This window comes from Ambystoma mexicanum, chromosome 3p, assembly GCF_040938575.1.
Source record: "Ambystoma mexicanum isolate Mex_15411 chromosome 3p, UKY_AmexF1_1, whole genome shotgun sequence".
NCBI classification, from domain to species: Eukaryota; Metazoa; Chordata; class Amphibia; order Caudata; family Ambystomatidae; genus Ambystoma; species Ambystoma mexicanum.
The window spans coordinates 674,622,003-674,647,461 of record NC_090925.1 but is presented as its reverse complement, the minus strand read 5'-3'; the positions used below and the strand labels follow the sequence as shown (position 1 = coordinate 674,647,461).

The following is a 25,459-nucleotide window of genomic DNA, read 5'->3' as shown; positions in this document are numbered from 1 at the left end:
TGGCGATTTTTGTAACATCAAAATGGCCGTTCATTGGCAAACTCGAAAACCTATATTCTGTCATATCGTGTATGAGACGGTTGGCCCACGGCCATCAAAATGCGTTTGCAGTCACAAAGTAGAGGTATCCATTTTTCTAGACTGACAAACCCTCCTTTGGCCGTATGCCAAACGTCTCATCTATTTATTGAAACCTCCTCTAGTGATGATGAGTCTGAAGTACTTATGTCTGAATTTTGCATGCTATCGTAAACATCATCGTCTTCATCAATATCTATTGCCATCAACTATTTTACTGTTTTCATCTCATTTGTGTCTTGGTCAGCTCGACCATGAGGTTGTTTTTTCTTTGTCATCATATGCATACATCCCTCCGTATATCCCTCAGTTACCTCAGCGCAAACTATTGGTAGGCAATGTATGCAACAACAGCACGTTAGGAATATTCCAAACACCACTACTAATATCGAAATCAACTTCCATCCCCAAGAACGCAGTATTCCCCAAAACCAAGACCCTATTCCCCAGCCTCCTTCTTCAGTAGGGAGTTCAGAGCTTAGGACATGCATTTCCTTTATCGCTTCAAAGATCGTGGGGGAATAGTCATCAACATAAACACAACACGCTGATCCCACTATTTTGCAAATTCCCCCACGATCAACCAGGATTACATCGAGAGCCATTCTATTTTGCAGCATCATTAACCTGATTCCTATTTCTTCCAATGTCATATTAAATAGTATATCTGTCGTTGTGTTTATGGTATTTTTTAGTATTCTGGACAGCTGCCTTATATTATAGGAGTTCACTATCTGCCCTAAGCCTCGAATCAATGATTTTGCTACATCAGTTGCTATCAAAACACCCTCATCAGTCCTTTTGACTTTAGTTCTGGATAGTCTGGCCATGTCTGTTGTTTCTAAGAGTAATACTCCTGGGAACAGTAGACCTAGGTAACATGTACCTCCCCAGTTTCTGGGCAACCAAGGATATGATTTCTCTCCACATATAAAATAAACTGGATCTCCCACATATACTGGTTCTATCTCCCATTTCAATACCACTGTATTCATGCACCCAGTATATGTTCCGACTGAAAAAGAGCCTTTCTTTTTTAGACAAAAAGGGACAGTTCTTGGGCTATAATTCACTGTGTAAGATGGGGAGATTGCATCTTTGTCCCCTTCTGTTCTTACACGAAACGTCATTACAGATGTCTTTTCTGGTGGGGACAATCTATCTCGTCTATTTTGTCGTGTTATCTTTCGTGTACTTTTACTCGTGGGCTCTAGGGCCATTACTTGTGCTTTATGGAAAATGGAACAACCCACAGGCTTCATTATTACTTCCTCAAACTCATTCATGTTGGTTCTGTCTAATTGACCCGTACTACTCTCATTCCATTTCCCATAGAACATTGCACCTACATGCAGAACTTAATGGTAATGTCTGTACATACCACCCTATTCCTTTCACAGCATGCTGTGGTAAATGGGCACATACCCAGCAATTTGTTTTCTTCAGAATTACATGTGTCATGTTCATGATCAATAACAACGTGTTATTCCCGAAACCTTCCCTGTGTCTTTCTTCCATTGGGGGAAGGGTATAAGTAATCACCTGAACCGGGCTTTCAGTAGTGGATATATTAACTATCGGTAAAACCATTTCTAATGGGTGTATCGATTCCACATACCATAATATTAAGGCTGTCGTTATTGGTGCTACCACGCTCATAAAGCACATAATTATTGTCAGTGCCAGTATACAATTTGTTTTACCATGCATTTTTCTTAAGCTTACAGTCTTTATAATTGACTATTTCTGAGCAGTGATGCAGGAGGAGGCTGGAGCCGGTCCCGTCATGTTTCTCATCGTCCTTCTTCTTCCTTATTACAGTTCATCGTGGATATCTCTCTTTGTCGCGCTTGCTCTGATGTCAATAAGTTCAACGGAATTGTCACAGTTCAGTTCTGCCAGTCCTTTATAGCTTGAATTTGTTTATTTGTTTTTAGGCAAGATCACTTGTCCTTTCTCATACTGCTCAGGGGACCTTTGATCAGTTATCTTATTGCATTAGTACCATGTGCGCCTAGCTTGTCCGCTCTGGTTCCTGACACATGTACTTTTTATGATCGCACCGAGGAGCCGCGAGTCTTGAATTGTCTGACTTGCACAATTCTCATGCTTCTCTCCTCTACACCTCTAGTTCCTTCTCCAACCATGAGCTGAACCAGAGGTTGATGTAAACACCAAAGAACTGTGGATCACTTTGTCTTTCGAGGCCACAAGTTGTATCACGTCACTCCTGGTATCGTGTGATCCGTGAACAGTGCCGGTGCACTTCCAGATTCAGGCTCAAAAACAGCCTGTGGCGCTACTGCAGGTGCTGGTGTGCGCCGTGCCAGTGATGCAGATTCGGTCTTTGGTGTGCTGGCAAGTGCTGGTGGGCGCCAAAGGGGTACACGGTTTGTTTCTGCTGGTATTTGCAAAGCAGATTTTGTGTCGGCCAACAGTGATGTCGATTCTGCTGGGCAACGTTGGGGCACTCTTTGCCCTTCCCCCTCTTTGGCAATCGTCTCAGGCTTTGTTTCGAGTTTCACTTCTCGTTTTGGCAGATTTGGTGGCTGCTTACTGGCAACAGTTTCTTCCGTTTCTAGGACCGCTGTCTCTTTCCGGTCATCTGGGTCAGGCAAGTCTTTCAGTGAAGTTGGAATCTTTTTGGCATGGGTGGCATGGATCCACCACTTCCTCCCATCCACCCGTATTGCCGTCTGCGTTGCCAAGTGTACTTGATAGGGCCCGCGCCACCTGGGTGCTAACGATGACTTTCTTTCAAAATTCTTTAGCAGCACCCAGTCTCCTGGCTCCAGCGCGTGCCCCGGACCGGTGTATCTCACTTGTAATGCCTCCTTCACCTGCTGATGAATCAAACACAATTTCTGCATTAAAAGGCCACAATAAGTACTAAGCACAGGATGTTCTACCTCACTATGTCGTTTTGGCTGTGGTGCGCACCATATATTTGCCGGCCTCCCCATTACGATCTCGTACGGGGAGAGCCCAGTTTTAGCCTGTACAGACGTACGCATGCATAATAGTGGTATTGATAATGCATCCACCCAACTCAACTTGCTTCCTGCACAAATTTTACTAATGTTTGATTTGAGAATCCCATTGTGCCACTCCACAAGACCGGCTGAACTCGGATGCCTTGAACTATGGAATCTCTTATCAATCTGAAGACCGGCACATATCTGTAACACTACTGCGCCCACAAAATGTGGTCCATTATCGGACCATAGGACACGGGGCAAGCCAAATCTGGAAAAGTATTCCTTAAGCATTACTTTTGCCGTGCTCATTGCTGTGCAGTACTTCAAGGGATATGCCTCCACCCACTTACTGAATGCACATATCACCACTAAGACATATTTTAAGTTTTGGCATCCATCCATCTCTACAAAATGAAAATGGATCACCTCAAATGGCAAAGAGGGCGGGCCAAAACTGCCTATTGGAGTCACTGTTCCCTTTCCTACATTTTGTTGTAAACACGTGATGCAGTTCTGCACCAACCTCTCTGCATTCTTCTGTATGTTTACATTCTGCCATACTGTGGATAGGTGCTGTATTATTTTTTCGCACAGATGTGGGTAGGGCTGTGGGCCATTGTGACCATTGCAGTCACATAGGAATTTGGCAACATCCAGTTTCTAGTTCCCTTGTCCACCCAACAACCTTCCAGATCTAACTCAGCAGACCCATCTGCCCACCCTTGTATTTCATCGGCCGTAGCTTCAGCCTGCATTTCTTTGACAGTGGCAACTCCATTTTCTATCATACAGGGTACTTCCTCAGTCTGAACCGTCATCATTTTGGTATATAAATCAGTGGCAGTTAGTTTCGCAATTCTGCCCGCAAACGCATTTCCCTCTCCTACTTTGCATGTTATCTTTTTATGTGCCTCGCATTTCACTATTGCTAGGCGCTTTGGAAACGTGAGTGCCGACAGTAATCGTACAATCAAAGGGCCATGTTGAATTCTGGCACCATGTGATGTCAAAAACCCTCTCTCAGCCCAGAGTCGACCAAAGTTATGAACCACCCCAAAAGCATACTGGCTGTCAGTATATATATTCACATTGAAATTTTCAGAAATCTTGCAGGCTCTAGTTAATTCTATTATCTCTACGGCTTGTGCCGAATTGTAGGGGATCCTTTTGCTTTCTACAGTGCTCTCCAGGATAGTATAGCATATGCGGCAGTTGTCGTGCCATCTGGTATTTTAAAACATAAGCCGTCACAAAATAACTCTCCATCTGGCTCTTTCTGTGGGGTATCACGTAAATCAACCCTCCCCTTGGTTTCTTCCTCAGTGACCATTAAGCAATCGTGGGGGGCTGATTCGTTCTCCCCAATTTCTTTTATGGGTAGTGGCATTAATTCTGCAGGATTCAAAGCGATACACCTCATAATTTGGATATGGGGCGTGAACAAGATAATCTCATATTTTGTCAGTCTAGCAGTGGTGAGGTGTTGCGTCTGTGTCCTATTTAATAGAACGTCTATGGCATGTGGCACCATCAGAATTAAAGTATGCCCCAATACCATCCCTTCCGTTTGTTTCACTGACGCAGCAGCCACCGCGACAGATCGCAAACATCGTGGTAGTGCGCGAGCTACAGGGTCCAGCGCAGAAGAAAAATAGCTGCATGTTCTATTTCTTCCACCTTGCTCCTGTGTCAAAACTGCTTATGCACATCCTTCACTTTCACACACATACAGTCTAAAAACCTTCTCATAATTCGGCGTGCCCAAAACTGGAAACAAGCATAATGCAGTTTTCAATTGATCAAATGCTTCCTGACATTCCTCATCCCACTGTAACGGCATAACGGCATCTTTTTTAGTCAAATTCACCATTGGTTTCACAATTAATGCACAATTACCAATCCATTGTCGGCAATATGAAGCCATGCCTATTATGGCTCTGACTCGTTTTTGTGTCTTTGGAATAGGCATACAAGAAATACTTTCTATGCATTCTGACGTTAGCCTTCTCCCTTCTTTCAAAAGTAGGTAGCCCAAATAGGCCACCTCCTTTCGATTATATTGAAATGTATTCAAACTAGCTTTATGGCCATGTGCCGCTAGGTGTGACAGTAGTAGTACAGTGCTTTCTTTACAAATCTCCTCTGTGTCTGCAGCTAACAATAGATCGTCTATGTATTGCAAGAGTACACAACCCACTGGTAATTCTAGCATGTCTAGCTGCTCTTTTAATGCTCTACTGTAAATTCTCAGACTTTCCATGTAACCTTGCGGAATCCGCGTGAATGTAAATGATCGTCCTAATGTGAACGTGAACAAATATCTGCTGTCCTTGTCCACTGGAATGCTGAAGAACGCATTTTTCAAATCCACTACACTAAAATATTCTGCTGAAACAGGTATAATTGTCAATATTGTAGTGACATCTGGCACTAAAGGAAATTGTGCATCTACTACCTTGTTTAATTCGCGCAAATCAATTATAAAACGGTATGGTACATCATTGCCTCCTTTTTTATAAACTGGAAGAATCGGGCTGTTACATGTACTGCCTGGAATTTCTTCAATTACCCCTAATATCACCAAATCTGTAACAATACTTTTCAATCCTTTCTCACCTTCAGCCGAAATTCTGTAACACCTTCTTTCAAAATGATCTTTACTGGCTCTATTTTCAAGCAACCTACATCGTTGTCATGCATTGCCCATATACAGGTCGGCACTTTGCTTAGTTCTCCTGGTAAAGTTTCGGACATGAATTCTGACACAGGGGCATCATGTGGCCAAATCGTTAGGAACACCCCGTCTGCCGTGCAATGTATAACGGAACCTAATTTTTTCAACAAATTTAATCCCAACAAGTTCTCCCCACAATTTTTTGTTAAAAGGAAAGGACAATGTTCAGTAAACGGTCCTATAGTAACTGGGACTGGTTTGGATACTGGGTTTATGACTGGTGTACCTGCGAACCCTACGGAAACATTATTTTGTCCTGACAGTGGTATATCTGGAACCAAGTGGTGGTCTATTGAACATTTCTGCGCTCCTGTGTCTACAAGAAAGCGGTGCTCCTCATTCCCGACTCTCATTTATACGTAGGGTCCTCTCTGATTAACGGGAATAGACACTGGTTCTGACCCCTGTCCTGGCCTGTCCTATTGGGGAATTAACACGTTATCTGATGTGTAATCATTGCTGTTACTGTAATACGTGTTTGGCTGTGTATCGAAAACGTTCCCACTCTTTCCTCTATTTCCCCCACTCTGGTTTCCATACAGTTGGTTTTGCTGTCCCTGGCTCTGGTTAGGGCATTTTGGTTTTGACCTTGGTTTGGATTACCCACGTTATTGTGGTGCTGCTGCATACTATTCCTATTTGGTCCATTCGCTCCTTGGTGTTCTCTATGCTGTCTCCTCTGACCAGACCCATTTCTATTCTGCAGAGGCGGGCATTGCGCTCGCCAATGTCCTTCCTCCTTACAATACACACACTGATTTGGTCCCACTGTACCCCCATGTATTTTCAAATTACTCCTTCCTTGTGCATTCCCTCTCCCTCTATTGTGTCCTACTGCTTGCTGCAGTAGTACCTGTGTTTTCAATAGGCATTCTTTCAAGTCTGCCCCCATCTGTTTTAGCAACGATAATTTGTCCACCATTTCCTTCTGCCCCGGTGATGGTAACTGCTGCCGTTTATTATGTGACCCTTTTTTTTCCTTCCAATGTCTCCCGCTATCCTTACTCCTGTACCCAGGTGTAGTAAACATTTCGGCATAATCTAATTCATTTTTAAGTTCAAAAAGTCCATATACATGTTCTCTCACTTCATCATCCCTCTCCCTACAGCGTGCTAATGTATTCAAATCTAACAATCGCTGCGGTGATAATTTCCCAATTAACTGTTTCCATTTCTCCACTAAATATTCACCCATGCATTCCAACACTACCTGTCTTTCGTTGCTTCTTCGGAAGTCATACATCGAGGCCAATGCTGCCGTCCCATCATTCTCGTCTATATACATCTCTGCCTGTTGCTGTAATTCCACTTTCCTTTCTTTGCTGATCGCGCTGCGAGTTACCCTCATGCATCCCCGTTGTTCAGTCCCACCTCTTGCCCCCCTGGTTTCAACTTCAACCCCGGGAGGAACTGATGGTACCGAGTCTGTGTCTAAGGCGGGAGGTGCAGATGGGACAATGGGAACAGGGAGTGTCTGTTGTGGGCCTGGTTGGCTAATAGGAAGTTTTACGTGCGCGGTCTGTGGCTGTGGGAGGGCTTCAGCTACCGGAGGGAGAGCTTGGGCTACGGGCGGGGTTTGGGCAATTGCTACTGACGTGTCTGGCCTCACTTCTGATCTTAGAAAATGTTACATGAGTACATAGGAAAAGGGGGTACTAAATATCCCCCTAGTACTTCCACGTAAGATGGGTTGCACTAGACCTACATAAGAAAAACAGGTAAGTAAAGTCATTTTTCACTTTACTACTCTTGTGAACAGTAATGTATCCAAGCAAAGGTATTTAAACCTTAAGAGAAATCCAAAGGACTTCTCTGTGACACTGCAGTGAGGGTGCTGTTTGTCACAATATAAAAGGTAGATGCCTATGGAGTTTGTAAGACTCCAAAACCACAAGAAACACAGAGTCCAAGTCAGATCTAAAATACATGAGAGAGTGGATAAAAGGTCTTACTCACTTCAAGATAGAAAATCTAAATTCTCAAAGTCCAGCAAAAGAGCGTGTGGTCTCTAAGGTTGAAGGGAATTAGCACAGAAATTAGAAATCTCCCTAACAGTAAATGAAAGGATGTATGGGGGATGCATGGAGGTGAAGGGAACATGTATGTAAAATGCTAGAAATCAGGGTGGGAGATCTGTAGACAGCTGTCTTGTTTTGAAGCTATATTATTTTGCCTTCAAAACGATTTTGCACAGATAAATAGAATTAAACATTTACAGGACTTTCGATAAGTACGAAAGTGTGGACAGACATTTTTTCTTAAGGGAAATATAGGTGAGTATAGTCCTCTTCAATTATCGAGGAGACAATTTCCACAGTGGTGCACGAGTATACAATACAGGTAGGTAGTGACATAGAACTTGTTCAGGGTTCGACCCAGGACTGTAGTAGGTCCGGGGGTATTCAACAAAATAGTGTACACAACACTATCCATCAACACATATATACAAAGGTTGGGCCACAAAACATCGACACAGAGGTTGGGAAGACCATCAGACCCATAAAACAAAGGATAAGCGAACATCGTTCTTGCATCAGGAACTCAATACAAGACAAACCTCTGGTGGAACATTTCAGCAAAAAGGCCACACCCACGATGAACTCACATGGACTATTCTGCAACAACTTCAACAACAAAAAAGAGGAGGCGATATCAATCTAGTCCTCACCAGGTTTGAGCAAAAATGGGTCCACAGACTGGACCCCAGTCAGAACTGGCCTTAATATCACTGTGGAGTGGAAACATTTCTGGGATTGATTGATCCCCACCGTGGTGTTAGATCTCCATTTAGACTTCAGATGCCCTCCATTGGGCACGCGCTACATATTCAGCAGTCCCCGTGCTTTGCGCATCTTGTACTCTATAGAACCAGCTGGTACAAACACCACTAATGTTTATTTACAGTTGTGTGTTCATTCTGATTGCTGAGATACATGCACCATGTGAAGTGAAGTTGCAACATACATATGTGAGCCATTGAACTAATGCGTGGTGTGCTTTTCCCATTTATCTGGCTTTTGGTTACTTACAATAGTCACTATACACCCAGTGACTCCATGTTACCTCTTTAGAAAATGGTGTGTTGAAAATGTCAACATTGTTTAAGCCACCACCCTAGTGCTCACACAGCCATAGCAACAGCCGTCCCACCACCAATCAGGTAGAAGGCTACCCCTCATAGCATCCTCAGGGGTCCACCATCACCTGCATCCATCTACTTGCAGTTGCCATCCATCATTAGTGGGCCCTGCTGTCATTTCCATGGGCTACACTCATATAGTTGTGACACTGATGATGCATCTGCATCCCATTGGTCAATTACTCCCAACCTATCACTTCTGTTGGTAGCTCGCTCTGTAACTATTGGCTTACCCCTGCACCTAGCCAGCAGACCATTGGCTGGATGTTGAGCTGGCACAGCGCTTTTAACATTGACAGCAACACTCCTCTGTAGAATCCAGAGGCACAAGGAGTGCAGACGCCATTTTTTGCATTCGGTAAGACAAGCTGCCATTTTATCTCATGTTTTCATTTTTTTCATTTTTTTTTTTGTTTTTCTGCGTGATGCAGCACCTAGTCCAGGCACCCCCAGCACTCCCCCCAAAACCTAGCTGGTTTCACATTCCAAATTACTCTCCGTGCACTGTGAGACATTATGATGCATTCTCGCCACAGTCTTGAGCACGCTCAGTGCGGCCGTGTTTTCCTTCATTTTACTTTATTATCTTGAGGGTCACTGCCACCTCTTATAAATCACCCCGTGGGCAGCTACACAACCTCGCACAGAGGTCAGACAGGCACTGTCACTAATTGACACACCGAGGCGAGATTAGACACCCTACTTACACCGAGAGATGTATTTGCAATCTCCACTCGTTTTTTCTGTGAATGTTGCTGACACTTTTAAATAAAATCAACACTCCTGAGACCACTGCCAGCTCCTCCTAGCGCTTATCCCACATAACAGTCGGCAGGGCTCTATTAGGCACTTTATTTGAGACCCCTTTATTATACCGTGACCTTACTAACCCACTGAGTGGGCACCCACACCACTGGTGTCTCCAGTCACTTAGCGCACAATCCCATACTGGATGTGCCTGGACCCTGCTGTTCACTGGCACGGTCCTCCTCGAGCGCATAGATAACGACCTGGTATCCTTTCTCTTACAGCTCCTAGAAGCCTAAGGCTGTATTTATTGGCCAAGGAGCCCCGAATCATACGAGTCTTCCCATGCTCACTGCAGACATGGTTTCCAGGGTCCAGTGCCCATAACAGGACTCACTCCAAGCACAGCGTCCCCGCTGCACCACTGCTGTTGTGTGCACTATTTTGTTGAATACCCCCGGACCTACTACAGTCCTGGGTCGCACCCTGCACAAGTTCTATATCACTACCTACCTGTATTGTATACTCGTGCACCACTGTGGAAATTGTCTCTCGATAATTGAAGAGTACTATACTCACCTGTATTTCCCTTAAGAAAAAACATCTGTCCATACTTTCATACTTATCGAAAGTCCTGTAAATGTTTAATTCTATTTATCTGTGCAAAATATTTTTGAAGGCAAAATAAAATAGCTTCAAAACAAGACAGCTGTCTACAGATCTCCCACCCTGATTTCTAGCATTTTACATACAGGTACCCTCCTGGGCATATCAGGACTCCGCTAGGCGCCCTTTAGTGAATCTCGGAGAAGGGAACATGACATGAGATCAGTTTCAGAGAGACATGTAAGGTCTCTGAAACTCTTTAAAACAAACTGTGCAAGCTAAAGGTTTAACCTTTGAACAAAGACTTTGTGATGGATCTAGATGTACCACTATTATTGGAAAACATTTTACTTTCGGAGTAACAGATGGGGGCATTGCTTAAATCACTTTGATTGAGACTCTGGGTTTTGATGGGATGATGCTGGATTGTGTGCAAATTAGTAACATGTTTTGACCTTGCAATTACTCTGCATAAAGGAGTGAAGAGATAGAAAGTGTGCTCCTGAGAAATAGGTGTTTGGTTGGGAAGCCGATCAGATGGATTGATCACTATAGAGAGGATGCAAGAGGTGCGTGGGGGGAAGAGGGTTGGCAAGCATTTCACAGACTATATTGGTGCTGTTTTAGCTTGCTGTGACCCGTGCTGCTCCGGCGCCTAATGGAGACTTTAAGATTGAGAGACACTGGTGGAGCCAGACACACCAGCCATTAGCATATACAACAGCTGCCAGAGGAGCTCGTGGGTCCCTTTAAGGCTTGCACATTGGGATGCCATTTACTGGGAATCCCCAGAGGCTTAGCACTGAAACCACATGCACCCCTCCTTCTCTTTCCGGCCGCTGTGTGCAAGGTGTGGAGGAGGACGAGCAAAGCTCTGGGAGCAGAGGGGCTGATGCAAAGTCACTGGATTTTACTGAGCTAATGGCTGAGGAGGCAGGTTATGATGGAACGCCAGACTTCGGTGAATCCCACAGGCTCTGAAGATAGAAGTTCATTTGTATCGTGTTTTTCCATTTCTGCATTGCTCTGTGTAATAATATTTACCAGTAATATAGCGCACACTACAAACTGAATTGCACTAGGTATTCCAATTACCCAACTCAAAATGACTTTATCGATCTCAGAAGGATGAAGGAATAAGTCAAACCTACTGGCATTCGAGCTGGAGGTTGCAAGGTATTACACAATTCTGCCGAATGACACCTTCATCGAATGCATTTTTTGCCACATTTTTTGCTGATTTTTTTGTTTACTACAAACAGGTAAATGGTAAATTGGGGTAAAAATAAGCAGCAAAATCTGCAAACAATATTTGTCGAACTAGCCATTCAGCAAAAAATAACTTGGCAAACCTTTATAGAACCGGTTACAAAAAAGCCACTGACACAAGCTCATCAGTCACTAAGTTAACTTACCAGCATATATTTTTCCCTGAGCCCTCCAGCATTTGCCTAACTTGGTGCTTAATGGCTCAGTTTAGGATGTTGTATGGTGACGGAAAGCAGGAGTGATTTTAATGTACACCTCTTTTTATTGTATAACGTAAATAATATAAACAAAGGTTCCATGTTCATTTGCCGACAGTAATTACTTTGTGGTACTCTACCACAAAGTAACTGATTTGTATTTTTTCTTTTCAATTTGAGGGATCTCACATACCACCCTTCACCTTCATTACTCCACTATCGCAAACTTCTCCCACCCCCTTTTTATCCCTTACCCCAAAATTCCACCAAAATGTGATGAACATGCAAAGTAATTACTCTGCGGTAAAGTATCATGAAGTAATTACTGTCGGCAAAAGAACGTGACACCTAAACAAATCATCACTAGCATGAAAGTAGATTAAATGAAAACACATTAGGGTCCCTTAGCTCACTGTGCACATTATATCTAGAATGCATTAGATCCATCACAGCAATGAATGAATGTCACAGGGAGGATTGCTCACGGGCAACATGCTCGCCTTGGAAGCAAGACGACAGGGAGCAATACAGGGTTCGATCCCTGGGTCCGTGCTTAGAAACCTCTGGGTATTAAGCGCCTTATAAATAACCTATCATATCATAAACGTCATTCTATTTAGGCAGGCGGTGCAGATTTATCGAGATAGAAAGGACATTTTCTCCAATAGTCCTTGCTGCGAGCCCCATGTTTGCTGTTTCTCCACTTACATTTCGCTGTACATTGCACCACAGAAGAGTCCACAAAAGCTCAACAGAATGGCCTCTTCCTTCAACCATGACTTTGCGATGATGGAATTAGCACGCACCCAAGTGCAACCCATCTCGTTTGCCTTTTAATCTAGGGAAACACCCCAGCAAACACAATTCCAGGGATGTTTGCTTATCACACTCCACTATCACCAACATGCTTTGCCCTACGGCTTCCAAAAATACTAGAATAAGCTGAAATCCCCACGACAAGATAAAAAGTTAAAATGCTCCCCTCTTCAGAGGAATTGTCACACAAAGCAATACATTTTCAGCAGATGTTGATCGTGGTTCTTTTTTTAATATTTTAATATGCACCATCTATCTATCTCTTTATATATGTAGGTAAAAGTCCAAAGTTGTGTGTTGGCGGCTTGGCAAAGTGTTGTTCCTTATATAATTCCACATCGTTTCACCGATTGGCACCTCATTTTGCATAGTTACCTGTTAGGACCCTCTGGACCTTACTGTCTACATGTCATTTGGACACCCTTCACTTTCCCTAGATTTCATGAAAACTCTGAATTTGCTTATGGGTTTGTGGCTTGGTGAAGCATTGTTTCTTATACAATTCGACACCGTTTCACCCACGTGCACCAAATGTCCATAGTTACCTGTTAAGACCCTCCAGGCATGACTGGCTATATAACATTTGGATATCCCACCCCTTTTCCCAGATTTTAGTGCAAGTCAAAATTTGATAGTGGGTTTGTAACTTGGTGAAGCATTATTCCTTATACAATTCCACACTGTTTCACCAATCAGCACCAAAATGTGCATAGTTACCTGTTAGGACCCCCCAGACATGACTGGTTACATAAAATTTCGACATTCCACCGCTTTTCCCGTATTTCTGCACCTTCACACATGAGACAGTTGCCTGAAATAAGCGAAACATCAATGTGGTCGTAGAAGGTGGGTCCTCAAGAACCCTGTTTCAAGGCTCTAGGATGCATGGTTCCCGCAATGTTTGCACCAGAATGCACCACAACGAACTGCATCATGCCAGGGTGAGGCGACAGGTCGGGAGAGACCACAGAAGGTCCCAGTATGCAGCAACACACCAACTCCCACCTCCCTCCAATGTCTGCTTCGGGGTATGTCAGCCAGCCACACGTGCCTATTCTCAGTACAGTTTTCTTCAGGGTGCAAAGCACATCATGCGATAAGTAAATCGGAACAGCAACCTACAGGATCCAACATTTTCAACAATTGATTTGAGTGTTATCATGTCTGTCTACAGAAACCGTTAGGAGAATGTGTACTTTTGCTAGTTTTTTCTAAAGTGATGTTTTAGTATAGGTCAGTATGAGTAGCAGCGCCTGAGAGAAACATTTGAATTTGTATGTTTCAAGTCACCAAGGAGGGTATGTTGAATTGTCAAAGATGTAATATGTGTGTTTTCACAGCTTGATGAATACATATCCTCCTACCACATGTTGCTTCTGTTATATGCCTAGAAACTCTGTTTGCTTCTTCACTCTGTGGTTCCTTTGGATTAGGCATGTTTCTGGGGACTTTGGGGAGTTGGTGTTTGTCGGAATGGGTTGCAGATGATTTGGCGTCATGTCCGGTGCATGACCCCTTGTAGGCGTGGCCTCTTACTGATAAACCATTGGCATGTCTTGAATGGAGGCAGGTCTGTTCTGTTTTGGGTAGTAATCTCAGGAGGATAGCTCAGTGGCAACGTGCCGGCCTTGGAAGCAAGACGGCACGGAGCAACACAAGTTCGATCCCCGGTTCCCTGCTTAGAAACCTCTGGTATTAAACTTGTTATAAATATCCTATCATATCATGCTGCAGGGTCTTAGTTCTATGAGTTGAGGCAGTTTTCAGTTGTTTGGGGCATTTCCGTCCAGGTGCCATGGTGCTGTCCTGTGCATCGTAGTTTAGTCTTGCTGAGGCGCTTTTACTGCAGAGAGCGGTTCCTGCTTTTATAAATGCTGCTGACGTTTTAAGTAACCTTGGCTATGGTGATCGCTTGTTTTGGAGTTTCAGGTCTGTTTGTGAGGGTTGGTTTTGCTTGTCAGATGAAAATGCAAAGTTCAAAGCCCAGAGGCGTTTAAAGGTTGTCGGCGGCTTCATCGGGAGGTGTGAACTGATCATAAGTCTTAAGCATTTTGTTCTAGTTTGAGGGCAGACGTTCGAGGTGGGGACGTCCTTAGTGGCATCCTCCTTTATTTGTATTTGTTTATTTGTATACGGGTTGGCGCTTTGTTGGAGTGTGCAGATGCATTGCATGTTCTTGGCCAACATCCACTCTCCCTATCCTTGTTGCAAGGGTTGTGAGCTCGTTTGCTGAGAGGCCGGGGTATGGCGGTGTGTATCTGCCGCACCACTGTGCAATGCTATCACAGACTCTCTCAGCAGCTTGCATTGTGGACACACATACACAGATTGCCATTTAGCAAGAGTCCTGGAGCCCCAGGCTCTTTAAATGCAGGTTGGGGCCCTCTGAAGTTTACATTGTTTCATGTATGACTGATATAAAGATACTGCGGGGTCAGGCTGGGGTGAGTGAATTGACAGGCAGGGGTGTTGTTAGGTCTGGAAAAGATCTGGTGCTACGCTAATTTCGGGACTGTCGGGATTCGGGTCTAGCAAGCCTTCGGGTTGTAGCCCCTGGGCTTCTATCCGGGGTTACAACCAAAAGACCCGGGGCTATAGCCCCCTCAGCCCCCTTTAGCAGCGCCTCTGTTGAGAGGAGGTAGCTCAGTGTCTGCTCTCCCGCGCTGCCATGTGATAGTGTTGGTGACCGCTGCAGGGCGAGTAGGAACTCGATGATTTTTTGTAACTGAATTGAGCCATGAGATGACCAGGATTCCACTGGGAGCAAGTGGAGGTCTCTGCTTCCTGACTAAAGGTTATATCTTGTGCAGACTGTTTTATTTTATTAAAAGCCTTTGCAGACAGGTGCTCAAAAGCAAGTGGAGTGTTATTATAAAACCCTCTGATTGATCGGTCTACTGGTGAGTCAGGATGCGCTTCACACACATGTAAAGCCATAATTATCAGTCTCACAATGGACTCATTTTTAGTTCAATCTTTGTATAAAAAGAGGAGACAGTATGAGTAGGCGAGAAGGAGTGGGTTTAGGAAAGGGGGCATGGAGTGGGCAAAGTGAAGGATCAGACCTCTGTCTCATAGTAAAGTAAATTATGAGCTGGTAAACCCATTGGTATATGAAGCAGAAGGGAGGCGTACCTACATAAAAAAAAGTAGATCATTTAAAGTAGGTATTCTGGGGTTTATTCCAGTAACCAGAAAGTGAGGATATGCACGCGTAAGACAGCAGAAGCAAGACATGGCAAGCCATGCAGGTGCAACAATGGTGTACAACAACAGTGCGTGCGCAGCGCACGAGTGCGTGCTCAATACGCCAGCGTACACAACGCACACACACACTTCCATTTGCTGAAATAACAAAAAGACATAAGGATAAAGAGTGCCTGGAGAAATGAGAAGAACGATTCTAAACAGCCCTAAAACCAAGTAAAAATGGCGTCACCGCTGCAAAATGGGGAGTGAGGATACAAAATCACAAACCCATGTGACACAACCCTAAACGAAACCGCAATACGGAATTCTGCAAGCCTTAGTGCCATCAGACACTACACCTACTAGCAGTTGTGAGTTACACCTACCAAGAGCAGGAGTAGCCCTGGGAAAGAACTGCAGCAAGGCATGCTCCAGCTACAGCCATGGCCCTGCCAGCACGTGCAGATCTGGGGCTCCTTACTCTAGGAACCCAACATCGCAGGCGCATTGTGCCCGTGTCTACCGGCAGCGCGTTGCCTTATTTGGCAGGCCCCAGTATGAAGTACTATGCACATACCACTCCCCACCTTGCAACATCCTGCAGATGGTAGATGAGCGGGGTTCAGACTTATGGGCCGCCACACATCACCGGGAACCTGCTCATGGGCGTGTAAAGGTGTGGATGGCTGTGAACTTCCTCACTGCTGGGCCCTGCCAGAGGAAATGTGGTTTAGTGATGAGCATTTTGCAACCGATGAGCTAGTAGGAATGCCTAAGCCACACCACATGCGTCATCATTGCCCGTCAACAGCAGCACACTTACATGTTGCACACTAAGGTAGAAAATCAACAGACAACAGCAGAACTTTAATGCATCACATGTTTTCCCTGGGTTTGGGTGTCATAGACTGCATCATCTGTAGCATAACAGACATCATTGGCACTCGTGAACATGTAGGCGAGCCATCCTGGATCAACCTATAACATGTGTTGCCGATTGGTATATTGCGCACACTGCATACTACACACAAGTTAACATACTATAATCAGAGATCCAATTGTAGGCCAGCATAGACTGTACTGTAAGACACAGCACTAAAACGCAGATTCAAACTATACACAAGTACACAGACCCATAACACACAGTTCCATGAAATATGATATGATATGATATTTTATTTATATCGCGCTCGTACACAAGTGTTTCAGAGCGCATACAATAGCATCCAAAACACCCAAAACTGTACCACTTCCATCCTGCAGATGATGCCGGATACCCCTTAAGATGAAATCTGGTAACACCCATTCAAAGTCCACCAACACTCTGCACACAAACAAACCCAGTGTGTCACAGAGCGTGATTTCAGAATCCTGAAATCCGATGTCTGTTATCTAGATCGCAGCAGTGTTGTGTTGTTGTACAAGCCCCAAAAGCTGTGTCAGCTAAAACTGTCATGCTGCACCTTGAACAATGTGGTGCTAGTGGTGGACTGAACATACAAGCTGACAATAGTGTGTATCCATGCACACAACGCCTCCGTGCAAGAGCAGCAGCCCAGGGGGATGAGTGAACAAGATTAAGGGAACACCTGCTCCTCACCCGTTTCAGATAGTGCGCACCCCACCCAAGTGATCTGAGGTGACTGACCATGATGCATATCAAGGAGGAGACGTTGCATGGCTGTGACATGGCATCGCTAACAGCCTAAGATGGGCATGTGCGCATGCCACCAGCCATACAAGATCATCTGCGCAATGCACTGAGCAGTGTGGCAGAACACGAGACACCTGGCACAGAAACATGCTGCAAGTCAACACTTGGGGCACATACCATTTATCTGCCCAGACACCAGGCAAAAACATATGTCAACACTTGCCCCACATTGCAACATGCAAACGTACATCATCCATCATGACTGTCCCCACACACCAGTACAACACACAGCAAACCCAATGTAAAAAAGGGCAACATGTCTCCAATGCATTCTGCTTCTCCGCATCACAGAAACTTGCAATAACATGTACATCACCTGAATGACAAATGCGCCCTGCAAATGCGCCCTGAAAGCATTCCACCCATATGGTGAGTGTACGCCAAACTTGCAGCAAGGGAATTTCTCACATACATGCGCATATGCTGCACGTGTGTCAATTGTACGCCAATGCAAGTAGTGGGACGTATGACGCAGCATGCCCCTCTTGTTCTTTCAGTGTAAACTCCACCAAACTAACGGTAGGGTGTGGTCATCAATCTTTCCAAGCCTCACGGACATATATCCCTTACAACCGTGTCACCCATTGGGACAATGACCATGCATAAAGACAGCAAATTGGCAGATGGCAACGGAGCCCCCAACCTCAGCATGGGAGAGGTAACTACAATAGTGAGGGCAGTATGGCTCGAATACCGATGCTTAGATGGGCCTAAAGAAGCCCTGGAGGAGGCAACCATGTGGACGGACATATGGGATGAGGCCAATCCTGAGAATGTGTTTCTCTTCACTCCTGAACATATAAAGAAGATGGGAGGACTTGGAGCTCCAGGGCCAACTGAAGGCAGAGGCCAAACCTGGACCCAATCAAGGCCATTGCACATGGAAAGAGAGGGAAGACATCCATGTCCCCCTTGGAGAGGGAGGTGCTGCGGCTCACATGCCACAGGAACTATAAGAACATGCTCCAGTATGCAAAGAGACATCAGCCAACCTGTAAGTATCATGACAAAGTATACACCTGATTGCTCCTTCATCTCCTCCCCATAATGAGACAAATTCATCTGTGACTCCCTCCACCTGCAACAGTCCACATTCCCTGTCACTGTAACACGCTTCCACCACCACTGGTGGATGAGTGCATCCATGATAGACCTTGATAAGGTGAGCTGTCTTGTGGTGGGATACGGGGGAGGACATAGAGTCAGTCAAGGACAGTAACAATATGAAGGATACAGAATTAAAAGGTGATGCACTGGAGGACATAAACCCCACGGCCACTGGGTGCTATTCTGAAGTGGAGGGCATTGGATATTACAGGAAAGGCCAAAGAAAATACAGCTTCTGGACCATATGCTGTAATCAAACATCCACATGCCCCAGGTTATAAGAGCTACATGGCCATCCAAACAAACAAGCCATCAGTACCTGCCAGTAACAGTCGGGTCAATAATCACAGAAAGGGGGTGCATGATGGCATGTGACCATCAATGCAGACATGGTCCACGGCAGTGCACTGTCAATGGAGCATCAACATACCATCAGATGTACTGACACTCTGTACTTGAATCCATCGTTCAGGGTGTCTGTGAACAATGTGAAAGAGCTCCACTACCACTGGCCAAGCACATGCAAAGTCGCTGGCTACAGGCCTCCTCAAGCTGATAATAAGCCACATTTGCCAACACTAAGGACCACATGTGTAATATAACCATAAGTGCTGTTAGAAAAATAGAACTCATGTGTGACTAAGTGGCTGGCTATCAAAATAGCTGTAATACCTGTGAGTCTGTGTGACCTGGTATGGGTAATATAAAAAGTAAAACGTGTAAGTGAAATATATAAGCAGGGGCGTGGTCTGGCGCCGACGAGGATGCCTGCCCAGTGCCACATTTCCTGCCCATGTTTCAATAAATGTCTCATACGGCAATGCTAGATAAACCTTTCCTATATTTAAAACCCTGAACTTACCTGCTGTTGATGGCAATGAAGTGCAGTCCTGCTTTTCGGCCCTCCCGACTGCGTCTCTTTGCTGGTTTAGGGCCTCCGGTCTCTGTACTGACAACAGTGCTTTGGAAGGCCTTCAGTGCTGAGGAGAAGCTCTGCACACTTTCTGATCCAACGGTGTGCGTCACACACAGCAAAGTCCTGCTGCTGTTCCTTCAATGCCACCTAATGGACAGAAGAATATATATGGACATGAATGCTTACTTTTCTTTCTAAAAGTAATAAGGTAATAAGATGCAGAAATTGGATGACAAATGGAGCACATTTGAAAACAGAATGAGGGAGGTCAAGCACAGAGTTAGTTCTGTAGAAGATATTTCCCCAAGTGTTCTTCTCCTGGATAAATTGGTCAAAGACCTACAGAAGCACAATGAGGAATTTGAAAACAGAAGGTGCCGTAACAACCTTTGAATTTCAGGTTTACCTGAAGGATTTGAGGTAAGCAACGCCATTTTGTTTCTGCAAAAAAAATGCTTCCAGTCCTGCTTCACACGCCACCAGATATTATCTTCAACATTCAAAGGGTGCAACGTATTTGCCCGGTGAAATCTTCTCAATCTGCTCAGACTATACTCTAATCTTTTTTATTGTTGGAATATACTCAACTGCAGCTTATTATCACCAAAAAGAAAAAGTAAAGAACTCCCTCATTTGGCATGACAACAGAATATTTATCTCGCAGGATGTAGCGTAGCAGACTGCCCAGCGAAGAAAGGAATTCCTCACTTATCGGCCGGCATTAAAACAATTAGAAGCGAGATATGGCCTTTACCATCCATGTTCTTTTAAGGTCACCATCAATGGAAGAACTTCAGTTTTCGAGAATCCGGCTGATGTAAAGGCATTTATTAGATCCCTAAAGAATGACGAGATTGACACATCATTGCCTCTTTATCCTGCTGACTCTGGCCCATGAGTTTTCAAAGGTGTTTCACTTTACCTCATGTTTTTTTATTTATCTGCATTGTCACGGGTGGGGACGATGTCTGGGTAGTCGTCTTCCTGTTGGATCTGTTTTTGGTCCTTCTTGCTGTCACACACCCCTCTGCTATTTTCTCTACTTCCCACTTGTGCAAACTTGACATGCATATTTCTTCCTACGTTGTCTCTACTCACTCAGCCTCCTTATATTCACTATCCTCCTCTTAACTCTATTATATTATGTCAAGTTTTTAAATCTCCTCACCCTTCCTTTTGTGTCTACCCCATTTGTTCTACCCTTCCCGTCATGGTGCACCTTTTATAATTGCAAGGATGCAGGTCTCTGAAGTGGCTCTTTTTCAACATGTGTTGCTTAATTATCTTTCTATGATGTTTATATGCCTCATTAATTGCCCTTGAGTCATCATGATGGGATTACATTGTGTGTCATGGAATGTTAAAAGGTATAAATAACCCAATCAAGCAATATAACATTATTGTGCAGCTTAAGAAATGTAATCCTTCTGTAGCCTGCATTCAAGAGCTGCATTTATCCATAACGGAATCTCTGAAACCTAAGTCATTTTGGGTTCAGGAGGTTATCTCTAGTCGTTCCCTTGGGGAAACAAATGGGGTTGCTATATTAATCAACAACAATCTTCCCTATAAGTTACTAGATCAGGGCATGGATAAGGAAGGAAGATGGGTTTAGGTAAAACTGAAAATTGGACCTGATGTAGTATCCATCATGAATATGGACCAACGGCCCCATGTCCAGATTTTTGGGATACCTTACAAATAAACATATTACGGTCTAATCTTACAAACCTTATTGTTTGTGGTGATTTTAATAGTGTTCTTGATCCGTTCCCTGAGGTTGTCATTCAGGTGATGTACATGTTATTGCAAATCCCATGACTCATTCATCCGTTATATAGCTGAAATATGCCAGATAGATACCTCGAGGCTCTCTCACCCTACTGATGCTGAATATAACTTTAATTTTCTCCTACATTACACTCTCTCAAGTCTTGATTATATATTTGCTGCTAAATCCTTGTCAGGTACAATCATCGACTCCCAAATTGCCAATATTATTATCTCGCACCACGCCCCCGTTATAACCGCATTTGATTTCCTTGATATTCAAAAACACCCCACCAGATGTTCATTCAACAATATATTATTACAAAACAAACACTTGATGCAGACAGTTACTAGTTTTATGCAGCAGTTTTTCCGGGATAATAACGATCATTATACATCAACGCCAAATAACTGGGATGCTTTTAAGGCAGCCTTTAGAGGAAATGACATAGCTTATGTGAGGAAAAAGAAAAAGGAATACAAAAAAGATTTAGATACATTATTTGACTCGTGTAATAAAGCTGAGAGACTATACTATCTATCCCCCTCCCAAATTAGTACATCATGAGATGTTATCCTTGCAAATTCAAATGAATAAGGAACTAACTGAACTGGAGTCTCGTACTATATTGAAATACAAATCTAAGATCTATTAAACCTCCAATAAAGTGGGCAATGCTCTTGCTTCATATCTCAAACCCGGAAAAGAGAAAACCTTTATCTCACATTTTAAAAACTTGCATGGCGTTACTGTCACCTAATCTAATGACATCCTGCATGTAATCAAAGCATTCCACTCTAATTTATACTTCCCGGAAACAAATACTGCATCAAGAGATTTGGATTCCTTTTTCCATAACATTAAAAGGGAATCATTTTCAAAAGTCAATCTTTAAGGCCTAGATGCTCCTATCAATATCCATGAGATAACACACGCACTTTCCAACTTATGAACAGGCAAGGCTCCAGCCTGGATGGCTTATCCATCGAATTCTTTAACCACTTCTCTAATTCTATTTCCCCTAAACTAGAGGCGTTGTTTTCTTGTTTCAGTAACAGGCATTTCTCATCTGGATCATTCACTGAAGCATTATTAATGCTGTTCCCCAAAACTCAAAAACATTCTGACCTCCCAAAGAATTATAGACATATTTCATTAATTAATTTAGAATGCAAGATCTTCGCCAAAGTGTTAGCACACATAATTGAATCTTTTCTACCAAAACCAATAAAATCTGACCAAGTAGGATATGTGAGAGGGAGGAATATTTCCTCCAATGCAAGATTGTTATTTGATATCATACATCTTGTTGCCAAAATAACAGACAGACATGGCTATGCAGCAATTGCCCTAGATGCCGAAAAGGCCTTTGATCATGTCAGCTGGGACGATCTCTTTAGGGCCTTACGTTGGCATGGGTGTAATGAAGGTTTTGTGTCCCTTGTTAAACTATTATATTCTGATCCTCTATCTATATCAATGGGCAATCATCAGGATGTTTCTCTCTTGGGAAGGGTACTAGGGAGGGCTGTCCTTTATCCCCTTGAAACACTACCTAAATGTATTAGAAATGAAACAAGTATCCCGGGTATAGGATGTGGTAAATTTGAATCCAAGACAGCTGCCTATGGAGACAATATTTTCATTCTCTTAAAACATCATAAGGATCACCTCCCAAATATACTGGCGGTATGAGTCTCCTTTTCCTTGGTTTCGGGGTATAAACTTAACAAAGATAAATCTGAGATTCTCCCCGTAAACTCCTTATACCCAAAACATGAAATTGACTCTTATGGTTTTAAAAGGTGTGATAGATCATTTAAATATCTAGGACTTCTTTTGTCATCCTTAGTAAGTGGGTCTGTTCAACTAAATTCAGATGCCCTTCTACATAGATTTAGTCAATCAACATCACTTTGGTCACCTTTGTACTGTCCTGTGGGGGCGGCTTGAAACAATCAAAATGATGCTCTCGCCTATCTTTTTTTACTATTTACAAATGCTACCGGTCCCCCTTCCTTCTACTTTTTCTAAATCTGTCAACTCAATCTTGGTAGGTTTTCTTTGGGGAAAAGTAAAAAGTGAAAGAATTGCTATGAGTAAACTTCAAGCTCCTTATGAAGAAGGTGGAGTCAGATGCCCAGATTTTAGGCCCTATCATCAGGCATTCATGCTCAAACAAACCTGCTCTTGGTTGGCCTGGGGTGCTAGTTTAGATTTCCCTGCCTGGTACTCTTTGGAAAAGGAACTAGTTTCCCCTATTAATACTTGTGATTTGGTTTATAGATTTGGTTCTACATGCTCTAAACTCACCGGTACTATCAAAGCCTCTAAGTGTGCTCTAAGAACTTTTCTTTTCCCTAAGGTTAACGCCCCCTCTAGGGCTTTTTCACCGTACCTATGGCATAATAAGGACAATACCTTTAATGGTAGGCCACTTTATCGGAAGGTCTCGCTAAATAAAGGAATCGGGATTATTGGAAATCCTTTCACAATCTTAGAAATGATTTCCATATAGGTCCAATGGAATATAATTTCTATAATAAATTGGTTAATTACTGACTGGATACATTTGTTCACTTTACCAATAATGTACTAAACCCCGATCCTGTTAGAATATTGACTCTGGCCAGAACCTCTGATAATATAGCCAAGCATTTTTATAAGATGTTGGTTGTTGTTAAACCATCTGATATGCGATGGCCTATTGAATCCCAATGGGAAAATGACTGTGGTATTAAGTTTGATAACATTACCTGGCGCAAATTATGGTCTAGAAACAAATGTATAACTCCTGCAGCAAACATCACTCAAAACCTATTTTTGTACATGCACAGAGCCTTTATAACTCCAATCAAACTTCTCAAGACTCCATATGGCTCCAATAGATTGTGTTGGTTGTGTGGAAATAATTGTGGGTCCTATGTTCATATGTTCTTTAAATGTCCTTATGTGCACAATTGTTGGTAGAATGTTTGGGCCTCATTAGAAAGATCTTTAAAATACATCTCCCGTTATCGCTTATTAATTTTGTATTGGGAAGTATTGCCTGTGGTAAGGCTATTAATGACTCTTCGTCTCTTTTGTTTGACCTCTTCATAGCTATTGCAATTAAACTAATTACAACAAATTGGAAATCATCGCAAAGTTTGACTGTTAAGGGTTGGTGGAACTATATTTTCATATTCACAGCCTGGAACATTGTATGGCCACCCGTCTCAAGCTAACCTCTAAATATGTTGCTAAATGGATTTACTTTACTAATTACATAATCTTTCAAAATATGACTGCTCATGCCTCTTAACATTTTTATTAATTTATTATACACATTGGCTGAACTCCTGTTCCCTTGAGTAGCCTGCACCAGCCTCACAGTGTTAAATGCATTGTAACATACCTTCCCAACCCTTCACTTCTTCCTTGTGTGTCGTGTTTGGTCTTGTTGGCTGTGTTTATCCCCATGTTTGTCTGTCCATCCCACAGTTGAATAGAGTTAGATCATATCACATTGCAGGCTTAACCTTATGTCAATGCTTTGGGTTAATTGATGTCCTTCTTAATGAACAATTGTGATAGAACCTGTTACCGCATGCTTCCTGCTGTTTACGCCTATAGATTGCATTATATAAGTTTATTCCATACGGCATTCGAAAATGTATCTTGCCACATTATGATCTAATGTTATGTTTTCTCTCTTGATATCTTAAAAACTTAATACAAATCTACTAAACTGAAGATAAAAAAGATCTGTGTAGAAACCAAAACATGGTAGGAGACCAAGGATAGAAGGAGACTGGGGGTTTTACTGTCCTTGCTGCTGATATCAGAGATTAGCATGAATAGGTGTTGGGGTTAGACCAGCTCACAAATATTTCAAACATTTTTAAAGTTTAAGTTTTTACAAAGAAATTAAGTAGGTCCTTTTCAAGTTTGAAAAACTGGTATAGGATAAGAAGGAGAGACCTTTTTCGAAAGTGGTAATTTAAAGTTGCTTAAGGGTTCTTCCGGAGAAGCTGCAGGTGAACGGGATCTGTTGATGTTGCCCCCTCGTTCCTGTTCTTTCCTTACCAGTGATGTGGCCACAACACTGCATGTGCCAGCATCATCTTCATAGGGTCTTGTTCCTCGCCTCTCTTGAGTTATTCTCCTTTGGATCTGGCAACAGTGATCAATTTGAATCTTGCAATGTGACACTTTT

General features: G+C 43.3%; 1 protein-coding gene across 2 annotated transcripts in view; it reads right to left on the bottom strand.

Moving 5' to 3' along the window:
• The window catches only part of CPLX2 (complexin 2), a 1,259,387-nt gene that overhangs the window by 606,778 nt on the left and 627,150 nt on the right, over window positions 1-25,459 (bottom strand). For both annotated transcript variants that reach the window (XM_069651446.1, XM_069651444.1), the window contains one exon: window positions 19,437-19,637. The gene's annotated coding sequence lies outside the window, so the exon portion shown is untranslated. The remainder of the gene's footprint in view (window positions 1-19,436; window positions 19,638-25,459) is intronic.